Source organism: Stenella coeruleoalba (genome assembly GCF_951394435.1).
Source record: "Stenella coeruleoalba genome assembly, chromosome: 12".
NCBI classification, from domain to species: domain Eukaryota; kingdom Metazoa; phylum Chordata; class Mammalia; order Artiodactyla; family Delphinidae; genus Stenella; species Stenella coeruleoalba.
This window is the reverse complement of record NC_137158.1, coordinates 54,221,730-54,241,970: the sequence shown is the minus strand read 5'-3', so window position 1 is coordinate 54,241,970 and position 20,241 is coordinate 54,221,730.

Genomic DNA, 20,241 nt, shown 5'->3' with positions numbered 1-20,241 from the left:
CCTTCACACACAGCAGCCAGAGTGATCTTTTGGAGATGTAATAAGGGCAAATCCTTTCTCTGCTTAAAGCACTTTAGTACCTTCTCATTGTACTTCGAATATAATTCAAACACCTTACCCTGACCTGCAGAATCCTGCCCCTGGAGATCTCTTCTACAGAACCTAATCCCCTTCACTTTTGCATTCTACCATCTTTCTACTCTCTAGAGCCTTCCTTCCACCACTAGAACCTCTGCTGGAAATGTTCTTCCCTTGGAATTTCATACCATGGGCTCCTTCTTGACACTCAGATCTAAGTTTAGATGTCACCTTCTCAGAGAGGTCTAACGCCTCACCCACTATTTCTATCATTGAGCTTATCACCTCCTGGTGGCGCCTTGTTCATTTATTTGTGCATTATTTCTTCTTCCAACTATATCGTAAGCTCATGTGAGCAGAGGTCTTGTCTTCACGTCCAGTGATATAGCTCACGTACCAAGAAGAGTGCCTGGAATACCCTGATGCTCGATAACTGTTGAATGAATGAGAGAATCAATAAACATACTCTCAGGGGCCCTGATCTGTTCTATGATATCAGGAAGACTTGCCTGAAAGAGTGTTGTTTGAGCAGAATCCTGAATGATGAGTGGTAATTAACAGGAAGAATTTGGGGAGGAGACAGAAGAAACAACAGGTGTAGAGACCTGGAGTTGGGAGGAACACGGAGCATTTGTTACAGCATAAGAAGGGACCCTGTTCAGCATACAAGGACAGAGGAGAGCCGTGTGAACTCAGACAGAGAGGTATGCAGAGCTTCTAGACCAAGTTAAGGATTCCCAGCTTTACTATGAAAGTTTTGGGAAACCACTGTGCATTTAAGCAGGTAGATGCCATCTTAAGATTTGCCTTCTAAAAATATCCCTTTGCCTGCAGTGTAAAGAAGAGGCTGAGGTGTGGGCAGTGTGGCTCTTATTCTTCCTGCCATTAGGATGTTGCTGCAGTAATCTAGAGGAAAGATCATGGGAGCATGGTCTAAACAAGTGGTGGAGGATAATGAGAAATTGGGACGATTCCAGAGACAATAAGGAGGTAAAGTAAATGGTGGTGTTCAATTCAGTAAAGGTAGAGTGATGGAAGGTGGGGAAAGATTGTGACGTTAGGCCTGAAGCTCAGGTTTTTGACTTGCGTGCGTACTTGTGTGGATGGTGGCACTGTTTATGGAGAAAGAGAGTATGAAAGAGAGGTAAAGTGGCAAAAAATATCAAAAGATTGGTTTTCTGTATGTTGAGTCTGAATGCCTTTAAGATATCTAAGTGGAGATGTGGAAGTAGACAGTTGGAATTAGGAGTAGGGAGCTCAGGGACTCCCCTGGCAGTCCAGAAGTTAAGACTTGATGCTTCCACTACAGGGGACGTGGGTTCAATCCCAGGTCTAGGACTAAGATCCCAGGTTGGGGAACTAAGATTCCCACATACCGGACTTCCCTGGTAGCACAGTGGTTGGCAATCCACCTGCCAATGCAGGGGAATGGGTTCAAGCCCTGATCCAGGAAGATCCCACATGCCGCGGAGCAACTAAGCCTGTGCGCCATAACTACTGAGCCTGCGCTCTAGAGCCCGTGAGCCACAACTACTGAAGCCCACGTGCCTAGAGCCCGTGCTCCGCAACAAGAGAAGCCACCGAAATGAGAAGCCCTCACACCACAATGCAGAGTAGCCTCCGCTCATTGCAACTAGAGAAAGCCCACGTGGCAACGAAGACCCAATGCAGCCAAAAATAAAATAAATAAATAAATACATTTACTTTATTTATTTATTTTTTTGCGGTACGTGGGCCTCTCACTGTTGTGGCCTCTCCCATTGCGGAGCACAGGCTCCGGACGCGCAGGCTCAGCGGCCATGGCTCATGGGACTAGCCGCTCCGCAGCATGTGGGATCTTCCCGGACCGGGACACGAACCCATAGTCCCCTGCATCGCCAGGCAGACTCTCAACCACTGCGCCACCAGGGAAGCCGTGCAAGGTGGTTCTTGACATCAAAGTGTTCATAGGCTATAACCAGTGTTCCGCAATTTACACCTCCTGCTCACCATATTTCTTTTGGCTCCTTACTCCTTTATTTTACTTTTTGGCCGCACCTCACAGCATGTCAGATCTTTCTTTTTTTTTAAAATAAACGTATTTATGGGCTTCCCTGGTGGCGCAGTGGTTGAGAGTCCGCCTGCCGATGCAGGGGACACGGGTTCGTGCCCCGGTCCGGGAAGATCCCACATGCCGCGGAGCGGCTGGGCCCGTGAGCCATGGCCGCTGAGCCTGCGCGTCCGGAGCACGTGCTCCACAACGGGAGAGGCCACAACAGTGAGAGGCCCGCGTACCAAAAAAAAAAAAAAAAGAAAAGAAAACCACCTTGTATTATTTATACTTGCCATAGACTCTAACACCCAAATATAAGCTAACGTGACCATTCCAAGTAGTAAGTAGGTATGAAGGCAAATTGTACAGATTATTTTAAAGAAGCAAAATAAATGTCCATTTGGAAAGCTTTTTTATTTAAGACTTAGTAAAAAAAAAAAAAAACAGGAAAGACAGGAAAATGGTATATTTTAAATTTACTGTGAACATTCACAACACTTTTCTGTCAGAATTTCAAATTGGTTAAAAATTACCCCATTAAAAACTCCTCAAATGACTTCTTCCTTTATGGGCAAGTTTATTGGGATTCCAAAACTAGATTGGTCATGGAACAAATATATCCCAAAGAAAGATTTTTATTATAATTATATCACAACTGTTTTCTGAGTTGAAGAATGATAAAGGGGTATGTTTTCCTTACTTCCAAAGCAGAGCACAAAGTAGCCGTTGCCCACCTTGCAATTCTGACTCATCTTTCATTTTATTCCAAACAGGACGGCCTGACATGAATTGATTGGAGTAGGAATGGCTGAGTTTATTGTGTTTAAGTTTGAATTGTTTTAAGTGAGACATAACACGAGTATGAAAATGTGTCAGAAGATGCATAACATGAAGTGCCGTGTGAGGATGTCCATTTCCTAGAAGTAAACTATACTAGTTTCCTAGGGTTTTCATAACAAAATACCACAAACTGGCGACTTAAAAGAACAGAAATTTGTCTCACAATTCTGGACACTAGAAGTCTGAAATGAAGGTGTTGGCAGGGCCATGATTCCTCCAAATCCTCTAGGGCAGGATCCTTCCTTGCCTCTTGTAGCCCCAGGCATTCCTTGGCTTGTGGCAGCCTAACTCCATTCTCTGCCTCTGTGTCTGTATGTCTCTGTGTCTTCATGATATTTTCCTCCCTAGGTCTCTGTTTTCTCTTTTTATAAGGACACTAGTCATATTGGATTAGGGCCCACTCAATTCGAGTATGACCTCATCTTAACCCTACATCTGCAAAGACCCTATTTCCAAATAAGTGCCCATTCACAAACACTGAGAGTTAAAACTTCAACATACCTTGTTTTGGTGGGGACACAATTCAACCCACAGCCTGAACTATCAGAGCTAATGGAAATGAACATGTGCATGTGCAAGTGAGGGCTCAGTGTAAGAGTGTGTGTGTTTTTGTGTGAGCGTGCATTCATGTTGTAAAGAACTATGACCAAGTAACCAGTTCGTCGATCTCTATCCTGATTCCTAGTTCTTGCTTTCAGTGGTTACTTGGAGGGCTTTTATGCTGTGCCAGGACTCCATTCTCAATGAGTAATGGGTCATTTCCGAGCTCTCACTCCCACTTTTAATGAATACCCACACTAATTAACTGACAGTAACATGTAGCTGCTCTTGGGTGCATGAATCTCTCGCTGAGGTCATAATGGCTGTTGGTAACGTAAGTTATTACTTCGTAAGGCACACTCTGGGACTCAGCGTGAAGACCATTTTTGCAAGTGCCAAGGCAGCGTAAGGCAGGCCTTTAAGGTAATATGTTCCATAGCTCCTGGGCCTTGGTATAATGATGCATCCAAGACACAGTGGTTCCTCTGGAATGCTGTAAAGATTTCCAACCACAGTACCATCTGTGGGGAGGGACAGAGGGCTATTGTTTGAACGAGGATTCCTGCTTATATCCTGAAATCAGAGACAGCAAGAGAACCCCCTAAATTATCAGAACACAGTGTATTATTAGTGTTATTTGTATTATCAGCCTTAGAATTGTTCTGGGAGTGAGAAAATTGCATCTCAGGAAGAAACAACACCAGACAAGCAATATCAAGGATGTCTGATTAGGAGAACGGCAGGCACCCCAACTGTGTGCCCTGCAGTGAGGTCACTCGGGCAGCCTGCTTCAGGACCCAACTCTGTACTCCCCGTGAACTCTACCAAATTAGCTTTACACGAGGAAGCGGCCTTGCTTCTCTAGAGGATCAAAGTAGCTGGACCCAGTCCCAATGTTCTGTAGATAACCAGGTCACAGGATACGTTTGTGCCCTGTTCTGCTCCTAGCACACCATGCTGCAGATTCCTCTGTATTTTCCAGTTTACATCCATAGAGTGAACTTAGGTTCACATGCTTCCTTCTATTATCTGCGCTAATCTGGTGACCTGAGATCATTTACGTACCCTCCACTCTTGTTACAGTGCTTCTGGAACCGTGTAACATTTTTTTCTCATGTATGGGGCCACTGTTCCCACCAAGTCCTTTTATCCTCTGTAATAGTAACAGCACCTCCTTGTAACACTTAAAATGCTTGTCTCCCAAGGGCAGCCTGACAAGGGAAAATATGTAAATATGATTTTCAAAATGACATCTGAATAGTGAAAAATCACAAGACTATGCAGCCAAAGTAATAAAAACAATGACTGTGAAAAGATGTATTAACAAAATGAATAAAGAATGGAAGAGAATAAGTTAGAACGAATTTTAGCTGTTCAGCCAGTGGCTTTTACTGGTCGATATTCCATGTTTAGATTCATTCTCCTTTTTCTGATGCTCAATTCACATATACCAAGATCACTCTCTACATCCATCCTTATATGCAAATACACAGTAAATGTGACCATAAAGTTTGGAGACTGACTTTTTTTTAAATGTCAGAACTTGAATAGCCAAATTATTTTTTTCCTTAATCCTGGAAACATGGTTATTCCAATGCAACTGTATTTACCTAAAAGCCTGTGAAACTGTTCTTTTAGAAACAACTTTGAATTTAGTTTCTGAAAACTAAAAACAGAAAGCATACTCATTACTTTGTGTTCACATCTGAAATATGTCCTCAAACTGTTTAATTATCTTGAATACTTATCATATTCAGAGAGTTAGTTCCAAACATCTTTTCTTTAACCCAGCCTCTTTGAATGAACATTTGCTATGATATTTTTAACTTTGTTAGATACTTTTAATAACAATACATTCATTATAATAAGTCAAAGATATGTATAAGGAAAAATAATAATCTCCATCCTCTCCCGCTAATATCACCCTCATGAATGAATAGAATATGGTACATCCATATTAAAGAAAAATAAACAGCTATATGCATTAATCTGAAGGGCTTCCAAAGATATATCTTAAATAAAGAAGAAAGAGAAGGATACAGTATACAATATGACTTTATTTTTATTTTAAATTTTGTCTATAAATGTATAGATCTATAGCATGGATGCACCATATTTTACTCAAACTTTGCCCTATAGATGGGCAGTCAGGATATTTGCAATTTGCCTCTACTACAAGCAATGTTCCAGAGGACTTTCTTAATCATAAGCCTTTATGCATAGGTACCTTTATAGTGGCAGAAGAGATCCCCTAAGGTGGAATTTCTGGGTCAAAATGCATACATCACTTTTTTTGTTACTCCTAGGAAGAGGAAAAAAATACATAGAACTGGTAAAGTATAACTGCATTTAATTAATAGAAAAATTAAAAGTCCAATCTGTGTTTCTCTATACTCATGAACAGAGAAAACTATCTAGATTATTGTTCAGTGTTTGGGGAGCACACGTTCATACGACACAACAAATACATCACAGTCACGGGCAACTGTGCTTGTTAAGGCAGTCACTTCAATTATGTCTCACTCTTCAAGTGTCTAAAGCCAAGTTTCAAAATGAAAATGACAGTAATACAAGCATAAAAGAAAAAAATCTCCAGCTATACTATTAGATATAACCTAACAAAAAGTACCCAGATATGAATTTGGTCATCCTGTTTTATGACCACAAAGTATACAATAATCCAAGTCTAACATATTATTAAATGATTGTAAACTCTGCATGAAAAAAGCAACCATTTCACCCATTTGTGACTTTCTCTAGTTACTCAATAAATACCCACTATAGCAATGTCTGTGTTTCATCGCTGAGTCATTCTTCTAGCCCTATCACCTTCCTAATGTCATCACAGTGACTTGTCGGTACATAAGATGCACACTGATGAAAAATGCTGCTTGCCAGTTTGCAAAGAGTAACTGGTACAGAGACCATCAAATAATGTGTCTACTAATAGCCATGAAGTGTTTTCTTCCATCTGTAATTATAATTTAGTGCCTTCAACTGTTCAGGAGAGAGGGAATACTCTTCATACTTTATAAAATAATGAGAACTGAGGTCACTGAGAACAGGAGAAAAGTTCTAGTATGTCCCGTAAAGTATACATTATATTTCATTTGATGTATACTTATTGAGTGCCTCCTCTATGCCAGCAATAGTCTAAGGTATAAGGGATATAGAAATGGAGAAACTAGTCACTGGCTCCAAAGAGGCAAGAGACAAACCGGTAGCCACAGTTCTAGCACAGTCTGAGAGGAGCTATGACGGAGATGTGTACAAGGTGCACTGGAAACCCAGAGATGGGTCACCTACAGTACCAAAGATTCTCTAAAATACTGTGGAGTCACCACATTTGGCAAAGAAGCCCATAGAGCTGAATGTTTAGTTTGCTAAATAGTACTGAAAGCTCAGTGATTGAGTCAAGTGGCAAGAGAATTGGGCAATAAATGATATAATAGCAAGTCAAAAATCTGCAAGGTTACATTTAAACCCTTCATTTTGAAAAATCTAAATACAGACTCACATATATTTATGGTGGAACCCTACCAAGATGCTCATGTTGGGGAGAGGAACAAACAAACTTTCTAAATTGTGAAATCAATTTATCAAATAAAATTCTTCTTTGGCCACATCCACGTAATAATACACCATTGTATCATGAGGTTTGACTCTATTTCTACAAGCTTAATAAACAAAAGTCATTGCAAATAAAAATCTTATCTTTTTATTTAAATTTTACTGACAGGGATAGACTTCCATGTGCCACAGCAATTACAGCTTAATTCAGCTTCATAGATGAGCTATAAAACAAAATTTTTTTTTAATCCTAAAGAATCCCAAGAAATGTTTTAAAAATTGATGATGTGTTAGCTTTAAGAACACCTGCATAGTCCACTTAAATGGAAATAGTAAATGATGTGAGTGTAAAGAAGCACTCATAAAAAAGTTTCCATCAGTGTTTACTTTTAATCTAAACACAGTAATCCATAAAAGCACAATTTTAACCCTTGAGCTTTTCTTTTGAAAAAAATCCAGTTTTCTCTGTTCCCCCCTACTCCCCAGAGCAGAGGGGTATTTTCTGATATATATATCATTTGTTTGTATAACATAAAATATTCGTAAGTAGTTTGTGTAAGTGAAATATTGTGTATCTTCACTTAGTGTTTTCCTGCAAAGGAATAACAAATAAGGTCTTAATTGTTTTTTAAAGTACTTTTGCAAGGACTTCAAGGTACCTTCACTTAGTACTCATCTACATATGAGTAAATGGCCCCTTCCTTCCTTCCCTCCTTCCTTCCTTCCTCTCTTCCTTCAACAGTATTGAGCAATAACAATTACATGTTTATCGTGGTGCTATCTATACAGATTCCAAAAGTAGACTTAACAATTACATCACAACTGTTTTATTAAAGGGTTTCACAGAGCAGTGTGGTGTTAGATTGCAAATATACATGATTACATTTAGAAAATTGAACACCTCTGATTCAGTATCATTTCGTAACTTCATTAGTAGGATGAATGATTGAATACAAGCCTAGTTATCAATACCTAGGGGCCAAAACTTTTCTACTGTGCCTTGGGAAATATGTTCTAAATTCTGAGTGATCATGGAAAATTGGAAATGTGGTCAGATGGAAGCCGATCAAAATCAATGAGAAAAATCGCATGCTAATTTAAAAGTAGGAAAATACATTACACAAATAAAATTATTGAGAATGACTTTTTATGTGAAGAACAATAGAAAAATATTCGCCAGTCTTGGACTCAGAGTGACTGCAATATGACTGTTGCAACAATTTGCAAAAATCATTTCTCAGAGCAAGCATAATAGCTTGTAGGAGCCCAAAGGTTAATTCTTGCCCAACATGCACATGTAGAATTACCAAAGTATACTACTCAGTTGGGATACACCTATTGAAAGAAACACTGTTGCTTATAGAAAATTCACAGATAAGTCTTATTTGTGATATTAAGATTATTAGATCTCTTGGGAAAGACTGTCCAGTGGCCCCTGAGGATATTTACAGCATGATCCCAAACCACCATTCCCCCCTTCCATTGAGGATGGACACAAGGGACACACAGGTGAGGAAAGCACACGGGTGAAGGAAACACAAGAAATGAAAGCTGTCTCCCTGCCTTGGGATCATATCAGATTCTCATCTTTCTGAAATGTTTGAGGTGTGGACCTCCCTAGAAATAGGGAGGAGCAAAATCCAAAACCCCGACTTTAAAGAGCTAATTAATATGCAGGTAGCTTCTCAGGAGCTGCAAAAACAGCTATATTTCTCTTTTGACTAGAATATATCTGTATATATGAATTATTTACATGCAACATAAAGGCTTATAAAGTATGTGAAGGAGAACTTTAAATTTTATTTAATCACTTGTTTTATAGCCTACATCACATCAGAAAGGATTGTAAATAGCTTACAAGGATTCTGGGAAGATGGCAGTGGTGAAGGCATGGTATTTAAATATCCTTGAATCCCCTTATAAAGAACAGAGCAACTATGATACCAGAACCCAAAAACCCATGGGCAACGTGTGAAGCAAACTAAGTGACAAAGTATCCTCCACAAACCTCAAAATATGAGAAGCCAGAGCACCCACAGCTACAAGATCTGTGTGTGGTCATCCTTAGCACAGGAGGAAGCAGAGGGAAGCCAGCAGGCATCTGGCAGCCCTGAGAATAGAAGAGGCCCAGCAAGCTCAAACTGGGGCCCCACAGCCAACTGAGAGAGTGGTTAGGCTGGAGGGTTTCATCAAAGCTCCCTCCCGAGACAAAGCCCTGCAATGAGAAGAAATTGCTGGGATAGAATTCAATTTGGCCAGTCAGGAGCAACAGGAGCAAAGGAAAGGGGAGGTCCAGATAAATGCCATGACAGCAACAGAAGCAGTGAGCGCGAGAGTCATCAAACTAGAAAAGATATCCAAAACTACCACCAGCACTCCAGAATAATAGAAAACTCATTTCCCTCAAAAATTAGCAACAGGGAAACATTAGAGAATCCCATACAAAGTGGTGAAATGAGAGAGAGAGAGAAAGACAGGGGAGAAAACAACATCTCTACAAGCAATAAATATGTGCCAAAAAGATATGACCACAAAAAGACGTATAACCTAACATTTAGAAAACACCTACATGAAGAAAATGATAGAAGATATAAAGAATAACAAATTGGAATTGGGAAAAACTCAAAAACGAAATGATCGGAGGAAAGAAAATTTGAAAAGAAAGGTGACAGAACTTATGAAAGAATTAGAAGTAAAAGAAAAATGATATGATTTAAAGACTAAACTAGAAGGGATGCAAGAGCAAGTAAACATAACAGATACCTTTCAGGAGTTAGGTGACTCAACAAACTAGAAATAGAAGGGAATTTCCTCAGCCCAATTTGGGCATCTATGAAAAACTCACAGCTAATACCATATTTAATGGTGAAAGGCTGAATGGTTTTCCTCTAAAATGAGAAACAAGACAAGGATATCTGCTCTCACCACTTCCATTCAACATTGTAGTAGAGGGGCTAGCCAGGACAATCAGACAAGAAAATGAACTAAAAGGCATCCGGATTGTAAATAAAGTAAAACTATCTTTATTGCTGCTGACATGATCAGCAGCATGATACAGAAAATCTTAAGGAATCCACTTAAAAACCATTAGAACTAATAAACAATTAGAGCAAGTTTGCATGATACAAATCAATATACAAAAATCAATTGTATTTCTATACACTTGCAATGGACAATTTGAAAATGAGATTAAGAAAACAACTCCATTTACAATAGCATTAAAAGAATAATATTCTCGGGAGTAAATTTAACAAAAAAAGTCCAAATTGTATACTCTGAGAACTACAAAACACTGATCAAAGAAATGAAAGAACATGTAAATCAAAACCCCGGCTGGCTTCTTTGCAGGTTGACAAGCTGATTCAAAATTCCTTAAGGGGGAATTCCTGGCGGTTCAATGATTAGTGCGCTTCCACAGCAGGGGGCACAAGTTCCCTCCCTGGAAGATATTGTAAGCTGCATGGGGCAAACAAAAAACAAAACAAAACAAAAAAATCCATAAGGAAATTCAATGAGCCCAAAGTGGACTAAATAAATAAATAAATATTGAATAAAGAACAAATATGGGGGGCTACCCTGGTGGTACAGTAGTTAAGAATCCGCCTGCCAGTGCAGGGCATATGGGTTCGGTCCCTGGTCCGGGAAGATCCCACATGCCGCGGAGCAACTAAGCCCGTGAGCCACAAATACTGAGCCTGCATGCCACAACTACTGAAGCCCATGCGCCTAGAGCCCATGCTCCGCAACAAGAGAAGCCACCGCAACGAGAAGCCCACGCACGGCAACAAAAAGTAGCCCCCGCTCACCGCAACGAGAGAAAGCCCACAGGCAGCAACGAAGACCCAACACAGCCAAAAATAAATAAATTTATTTAAAAAAAAACAGCTGAAATATAAAAAAATAAAAGAACAAATATGGGAGCCTTCCTGCTTTCAAAGCTTAATAGAAAATTACATTAAACCTGACAGTGTGGTAATGGCATAAGAATAGATATAGAATCATAATAATATCAGTCAATAAAATAGAATAAAGAATCCAGAAATAAACACACTCAGAGTCAATTCAAGATCTTCACTCAAGATCTTCAATAAGGTACCAAGTCAATTCAATGGGGGAAAGAATAGGCTTTTCAAAAAATGATGCTGGGACAACTGGATATTTACACTATAAAAAAATGAAGTTGGACTGCTACCTTTCCTAATATACAAAATCTATAATTCAAGAAAGCTTTCCTGAGAAAAAGAAATTTGAAAATATATTGAATCACCAACGCTGATAATTACTATTGATTTAAAGAAAAATGTTTGAATGGAGTTTACCGATAATGAAGAGGATGAAAGTGGATGAGATTTGGAAGGAATACTCAAGGGCCTCCCTGGAAATTAGTTCTATTCTATATGCAAAGCTTGGTCATGGAGATACAGATGCTTGTATCATTGTTCATCTTTATACCCCTCACATACACTGGAGGTATTCTATTCCGAGTATGTTCACTATTTACTAAAAGCAATTAAATTGACTACTACCAAAAGAGAGCATCTAATGAGTGCCTAATAAAGAACATAGACAAAGTAGGGGAGAATTATCCTACAATGAGGGTATGAGCTTCTAAGTTGAATAATATACAACGATGTTATCTAAAGTACTTTACATTCATTAATTAATTTGATCCTCTGAATAATCCTATGAGATGCACACTATTATTTTCCCCATTTGGCAGATAAGAATAGTAAAGTACAATGTAACTTATCTAAAGTTTACAAAGTGAGATGGTAAACAAGAGGGAATTTGAATCCAGGCAGCCTAGCATGAGAGTTCATGCCCTTCATTTGCAATACTTCACTCTCTGGGTAGTGGTGATGGTGGTGAAGCTGGTGGTGGTGGTGGTGGAGGTGGTGGTGGAGGTGGTGGAAGTGGTGGAGGTGAAGGTGGAGGTGGAGGTGGTGATGAGGTGGTGGAGGTGGTGGTGGAGGTGGTGGAGGTGGAGGTGGTGGTGGAGGTGGTGGAGGTGGTGGAGGTGGAGGTGATGCAGGTGGAGGTGGTGGAGGTGGAGGTGGAGGTGGTGGAGGTGGTGGAGGTGGAGGTGGAGGTGGTGCAGGTGGAGGTGGTAGAAGTGGAGGTAGTGGAGGTGGAGGTGGAGGTGGTGCAGGTGGAGGTGATGGAGGTGGTGGTGGAGGTGGAGGTGGAGGTGGAGATGGTGGAGGTGGTGCAGGTGGAAGTGATGGAGGTGGTGGTGGAGGTGGAGGTTGAGATGGTGCAGGTGGAGGTGGTGAAGGTGGAGGTGGAGGTGGTGGAGAGTGAGGTGGTGGAGGAGGTGGTCGTTGTGGAAGCAGCGGTGGTGTTGGTGTTAGAAAGTTTGGCGTCATGCCAGCTATTCACAAGGACAATCGGGAGAAGTGCAGACAAGTTTTGATATTAGTCTTATTGTTAATTTGTGGCCAGATTTGGAAATGCCTTGAATGCCATGCAGAAGTGGGGGTCTTTATCCTTTAATCAGTGGCAGGTATTGATCATTTTTCAGCAAGCAATTTATAAGCTGAAAGTCATATTTAAAAAATGATAATAATAAACTGGGCTGGAAAGTTGATGAAAGAACTAAATGAAGGCAGAAAATCTATTTGCAGACTTTGGGGGAGGGAGGAATACCTGAATTTAAAAGAGATGACTTTGAGCCAGGAGCCAGAATCCTCAAATACTTTTATTTTTTTACTTTTTGGCCACGCCCTGAGGCATGTGGGATCTTAATTCCCCAACCAGGAACCGAACCTGCAGCCCCTGTATTGGAAGCGCAGAGTCTTAACCACTCGACCGCCAAGGAAATTCCTCAAATACTATTCTTGACCACAATGCTGAGCAGTTCCTGAGGGAAACTGTGTACAGAGGACCAGGCCCAGCAAAAGCATTTCTTTAATACTACGGAGTCTTGACTCCTAACGAATGACATCTCTTGCTTGAAGCCAGATGGACGGATTGTGTGGAGAACTCTGTCTAATTGGAGGCAGGACTAGAACGTAGACCAAAAGATGCCAAGAAGTCTCAGAATTCTTAAGCCTCCTCAGCCTACCCTTGTCATGATGAGTGCAATGAGAGGAGTCTAAGAGGGGCAGCTCAGAGAGGTTAGAGCAAGCATCTGCAAGTGCAAGAGGGCCCAGAGTATCTCTTGAAACAGGCTTAACACATGCCCTCCTGCTACAATTTCATCCCTGGCAACCAGGTCATGCTACCCATTATGGACAGAAGTTAGGGAGAGAAGGGCTTCCAGCCGCACCTGCAATAGTCAAAGCATAGGTGATCTAAATGCTGATTATGGTGGTGGATATGGGAGCAGAAAAGGACTTGATAAGAGATCACACTGACTGAAAGAATGGAACCATCAAAAATAACAGTTTTGAGCCAAAATAATGTGCCAAGAGAACTATGGGGACCAGAAAGAGATGCTTGCTCTGAGTAGACAATTATTCCTCCCTTTTTTTTATGCATCACAGTATAGCAAAGCTCACCAAACTTAAATGAAATTTCAAATTCCTGCTGCACCATCTTGAAGTCTTCAACAAAGGCTAGTAATTCAATATGCAAGTTTCTCTACAGGTTTATGTCTTTTTTAATTTGGAGAGATTTTTTAAAGGGAGTGTACATATAAGATACTCATACTTCTTATTATGAGGTAGGACAGAAAATGATTTCTTAATAAAAAATAATAGTTTCTATTTCTTGAGTACTGATTTTGTTCCAAGCATTATGCTAAGTGCTTTATACACACTAGGGCAATAATGCTCACAATAGCACTGCAAAGGCTATTGTTCTCATTTTGCTGATGAGGAAATTTAGGCACTGAGAAGTTAAAAATGTTAAGAAATTCGTCCCAAGACACGTGGCTAGGAAATGGCCAATTCATGCTGCAAACCTGGATCTGACTTCAACATGTCTTATCTAGAGTTACAAAATGGTGTTCACATTGCCTCTGATTTCATTTTTCTAGTATCTATCAAACCTACAAGTTTTGCCTAGGTGGTCACTACAAAATTAAAAGGTGTTCTTTTAACTAGCTCGCAACTCACTGGTTATTTAACTAAATTACTAATCAGTCAGTTTAGTCAATACTCTTAATTCTTTATTTATTAAAGCATGAAATCGACCATGTGCCAAGCTTATCAATCTGCTGGAGAAACTGAAAATAGAGACTTTCCTTCCATGTCCTCTGTTTATCATTCATGGAGAGACACACTTTGAGAAATAAGGTACAGCATTCCAGAACGATGCAGAACATCACTACACAGCATACCAATTAGACCCTTATTATAGTATAGAATTCTAGTCTGGAGTCACCAATTTGAGTCCAGTTTGGAGAAAGGCTACGCCTAGTATGCAAAATGACAGCAATGATTGGGATGATAATCTAATGTAAACCCTACCACTAATTCTTGCGAAGAGACTAAGGCAGTAACTTTTTTTCTCATCTATATTTAAAATTTGTTTCTTTTTACCTTTTGACCCCCTTCATCCATTTCTCTCATCCTCCACCCCCCAACCTCTTGACAACCACCAATCCGTTTTTTGTATCTATGAGTAATAACTTTTTTAAAAAATTAAAACTATAGTAAGTCAACAATACTTCAATTAAAAAAATAAATAAACGTTTTAAAGGATGAGTAAAAGAATACATGTAACAAATTAAACTTCAATTGATACAAACCAAAGACAATAACTGAAATAATTTTTCAGAATCAACCCAACAGAATAGCTATTTTTCATTGCATTATTCAGGTACTTCCTTTCCCAAATAGTTATTTGGTCCTGAAAAACCCAAGTAATTAATTATCTCCTTTGCTTTAGCAGCAAAGATCTAGAATGATAAAAATATTTCAGACTGAAATTTTAGAAAGTAAAGTTAGAAGGGAAAAGTCACACACCTGAGTTACCTCAGCCTGCACGGGAACATTAATTCAGTAAATCCTCAAGTACAGGAGAGGTTGCTGACCGCCTTCTCCACTGACGCGAGCACAGAGGGGCAAGGCAGCACCGTGCCTGGCATTGTAGCAGCTGCACAAACAATTCATAACAACAAGGTCCCTTCCAAACAGGAACAATGCAGGAAAAGGTAACCCTCTTGGTAAGAGTTGTCTCTTGCACAAAGTCGTTAAAAACCAAGTATAGTTTAGATCTAGGGATGACATTTCTTGGAATATTCCTCAAAGGGAGCCGGTTGTGCTCCCAGACACGCTTTGGGCCCAAAGCTACTATTTCCTCATGAAAATTTGCCACTTTTATCTGGTCGCTGCCACCCACGCCATGCTCTATGATCTCAAGAAATGAAACTCACTTCCCTAAATCAATCACCAAAAGGGATTTTAGACCTAAGTGATGCTAAACTTAGAGAAAGGGAGAGAAAAAGGATAGTGACTTCTTAACAACCTTCAATATTTTTCTCTCCAGTTTTATCTTAAAATCACATCTTTTCGATATTGGAGATGAATGTAGAACCCTTGGTAAGCCGTTTCATGAACGCTCAGGCTTCTGGCATTGAAAACAGAGTTAAAGTGATGAGGTAAAGGCCTTGCTTGGGAATGCAATGACTTAGAGGTAAGCTCAACAGCTCACATCTGCTGAATCTCAACCCAAATAATACTTTAAAATTTTGTCTCATCTTAAGTCACCAGGAGAATGTTTCCTGTGATATTGCTCCATTTAATAGGGGATCTATCATTATTCAGAAGCATCAGGGACTTAAGCTCACATCTCACTGTAGTAAGTTCCAATGCAGCCCTCAAATTAGTCACACAGAGAAATACACTGTGTATTGAAATACAACCATTTTCTGCATGTTCAGTAGAACACAGAAGCTATTTTGTTTCACAAGTATAACATGATGATTTTTATGGGGGAAGTGAAGAATAATTTATCCAGTGGGGGAGGAATGTAATTAGTTTGAATAGAGAGTATTGGAATTGGGCCAGAACAATAGCCAAGTTACTGAAAAAAGTATCCCAGTTTGGACACCAAAAATTAAACCGGTGTCCCCCTGTAGAAGCTTGCATTCTCATGGTTATATTATCTCTCTCTCAAAGTAGAAAATACGTAATAAGGTACTAAAGGACTACATCAGAAATAACATTTGCAGGGGATCCACTGCACGCTAGACACGGTGCTAAACGTTCTTAGTCTTCATGATTCCCCTGTGCCAGTCTGCACAGGCAAGCTCCCTCCACCCCCAAAAATGCCTGTCCCTTGGCCCCCTCTTCAGCCTACAAGTGACCCCCAGTGGCCCAATGCTCTTTCAGAAAAACAGACCTGGAAAGAAAGAGGCCTGAGCAGATTGGAAATAGGCTGCAGCTGTGAAGCTGGAAATTCCAAGGTCCCTGGCACCCGGATGATGGCTTAATAGGCAGCATGGGTGCATAGAACACAAGCTCCAGGTGCCCCTTGAACTGCACACTCCGCAATGTGATGCCCAGAAGCAAGAACAGGGATTTCCAAAATGTGGAACCTGGTGCGGATCCCCACGTCCCTTTCCACCTCCTGCCTTGGTCTAAGGCTAGTGCTACCAACCTGGGTCTAACTCAAAGCTTATGCTCTGAACCACTAGGCAAACAGTTTCATAGAACACAACTGGGTTCAAAAATGGCTACGTGAAGGAGTGATTGCATGAGACCGGGGACCTGTCCTCTTGAAGTTTAGTAGAAAAAGACTTGTATTTTATCTATGGAACAAAATTGAAAAGATGTTGGGCTAAAGGAGCAAAAGAGCTCTGATCATCACCAGTTTTCATTCCTGTGACATTTGGTTAGACTTGCCTTGAGGTGCCCCGATGGCTTAGCTGTCAGGAAAGTCACTGGTTTCCCAGAGCATGGGCTCCAGCCTGGGGCCTCGCCACCACAGCTCAGGACTCAACGTTCTACCCGTCTCAAACAGCCCAGAGGCAGTACTGGGTTATGTTGCTTAACCTGTTGTCTACTTTTCGGGGTGGATCAAGAAGAAAATAAAGGAACTGAAAGTCTGTCTAATCAGCATCAAAAACTATCTCAGCAGGGCCTCCTGGTAACAGGTTAAGGTGTTGTTCATTTGTATTGTGTTCAAATAAAATAACCCCTAAGTGTAAGGGAAGTAGAAATTTAGATTCTTTATTAGCCTTTCTACAACACAAGAAAAGGGATTTTTTCTTTTTTTGTTGAAGTATAGTTGATGTACAATGTTGTATTAGTTTCAGGTGTACAGCAAAGTGATTCAAATATATACATATATATATGTATGTGTGTATATATATATATATATATATATATATATATATATATATGTATGTATTCTTTTTCAGATTCCTTTCCCATACAGGTTATTACAAAATATTGAGGACAGTTCCCTGTGCCATACAGTAGGTCCCTGTTGTTTACCTATTTTATATATAGTAGTGTGTATATGTTACTCCCAAATTCCTAATTTATCCCTCCCCCACACTGAAAAAAGAATTTTAAAAAAATAATGTTTTCTTTTATGATTACAAAAAAATGACATGCTCTTGGGGAATAGTTTTTAAAAATGTGGAAATGTACAATGAAAAGTCAATCATAATCCCACCAACCAAGACAATGACCATTAGTATTTTATTGCACTTTCACATTCTAAAATCATTACCAGTTACTTAATTACAGCTTATCTTTTCATCTAACATTTAAATAAGCATTCTCCCATATTACTACGAGTCTTTGGATACATTAGTTTATTAGCTATGTTGTATCTCATTGTGTAGATTTACTGAGGGTTAACAGTTTACTTAATTAACTCATTGTTCCCATGTTGTTTTAGGGCTTTGTTTTTCCTGTTGTTTGTTTTTGCTCTTATTTTCATTTTGATGAATAATATTGTATTTATTTCCTTATTTTGCCTTTAATATAATATTATGTGTGAATCTATAGAATATATAAATACATAAAATATATTTGAGGAAGTAGAATAACTGGGTCAAAGGGGCAGACTATTATTAAGGTTCTGCTAAATTGCTTTCTAAAACCAGGGATCCAGTTTAAACACCAGATTCTTATTCCACCTCTCCCATCAGCATGGAGCACAACAATTTCTTTGAATATCTGACGACTGATAAGTAAGCATGGCATCTCATTATTGTAATCTGTATTTATAAGGAAAACAATTTAAATGAATGGAATTATGCCACTCTTACCATTAAAATGTATTAAAAGATCATTTTATCTGATTGTCAAAAATATTTCCTGACTTCCAATCAATGATAAAGTCATGAAAAATATCTCTGAATTTACTTTGTTCTTAAACATTTTATTTTATTTATTGCTATTCTTAAAATCAGAGTTGTAAATGTCCTTGGCCTGGTCTACAGAAAGGGCAGACTTTGGGGTGCATGTCTAAAAACTTAAATGAGTTAATATTTCATTTTATTCCTGAAAACTCTAGTCTATTCCCCCCAAATTCAACTTCTTAAGAATCATAGTGGCCTCTAGCACTAGCTGGAATTATTGCTTCTTATCTTTGAAGCTTATTATGAACTTGCATTTTTATTATACTTCCCATTCTCCAAAGTACTGCATGCCATGTGATTATTTTTCAAAACTCAAACATAAGTTTTTGGTGGCGTCGATGAGGATTATGCCTTACCATTCAAGCTAACTGTATTTAAAAACAAGCACACAAAAAAGCACAAGGAAACAGGTATGAGGATTACCAGCTTGAAGGGAGACTCACTTGCTAGAAAAGCATCCACACACTAACTTCAGCAGGATGTGGGACTTTTGCCACTGACTTTTTTCTATTCATGGTCTCACTTGTGAAGAGCAGAAGCGAACGGAGCTGGTTGGTGGTCTGCACTTGTCCAGTCAATGCTGGGAAACTGTCAGGATTACAATGCTCCTTTGTTGGCTGGCTTGGCAGCGATGCCAAGAGCTGAATGGGCCACAGAGACTGAACTAGTTATGACGACTGCTGGGTCCTCCCAAATGACCAGAGGGCCTCCCCACCTCATTGCCCAGCCACCCTGGGATGACCGCATGGACGCGGAGATGCCCCAATTCCTCCTACCAATATGCTGCACCAAGTTGGCCAGTGGAGAATGCTGACTTCCTGATGACCAATCTAATTCGGTAGGGGTACCAAGCTCACTGGAAACTCGCAAAAAGAACGCAGATAAACGAGATAGAAAGTAAATCCTGAAACTGCTATGCTGTACTGATGTGCTAATCTCTCCCACTGAAATTCACAGGGATTTTTGGAGATGAAGAGTAAAGGATTAAAAAATAAACTCAGAAGAAAACAGAAAAAGAAGCTCCCCTATGATGATATTCATGGGAAAAATCTGATCTGACCAATTTAGGTCATAAGGATTTTTATGTTTGTTTTTGACAAATCACATGTCCCAGAGCCCCAGTTTTCAGATTTAGATGCAGCCCCCAATAACAGAGAGAAGGAAACTGAAGATTATGAAGCAGGTAGGACAAAAAGATTACTAAACAAAAGATGAGTTGTTTTCTAACAGCTTTCTGCTAACCCAGACCCCCTGGTTTTGTTTAAGAAGTCCACTGCCTTTGAAAATACACAGGGTCTTTTCAATAGCAAAAGATCAAATGATGGGGGCTTCCCTGGTGGCACAGTGGTTGAGAGTCCGCCTGCCGATGCAGGGGACATGGGTTCGTGCCCCGGTCCGGCAAGATTCCACATGCCACAGAGCGGCTGGGCCTGTGAGCCATGGCCGCTGAGCCTGCGCGTCCGGAGCCTGTGCTCTGCAATGGGAGAGGCCACAACAGTGAGAGGCCCGCGTACCGCAAAAAAAAAAAAAAGATCAAAAGATGTTAATCAGGCAGTGAGTCCTAACCCTTTAAGGCAGCTGTTGTCTCTTTACATTATAAACATCCCGGCTATACAAGCTGGAACAATTTTTATCTTAGCCTGTCTTTTCTTCTTCTTCCTCTCTCTTTAAATTTTAGGTTTCGCCAATCTTTCTTCTATCTCCTTTCTAACCCCCATTAAGGAACAATCTGTTGTGCCTTAGGGCGAAGGAAGACAAGACGATGGGGCAGTGAGTACACCCATCTCCCCGTTTTCAACTCCATGTCCTCCACACGTCTGAGCTGGTCATTGTAGACTACGTTCTAGTAGAAAAGCCACATCCACAGGGCACTGCATATAGCTCAGGGTTCTCCCTGCTCAACATCTCTGCTTCTGTT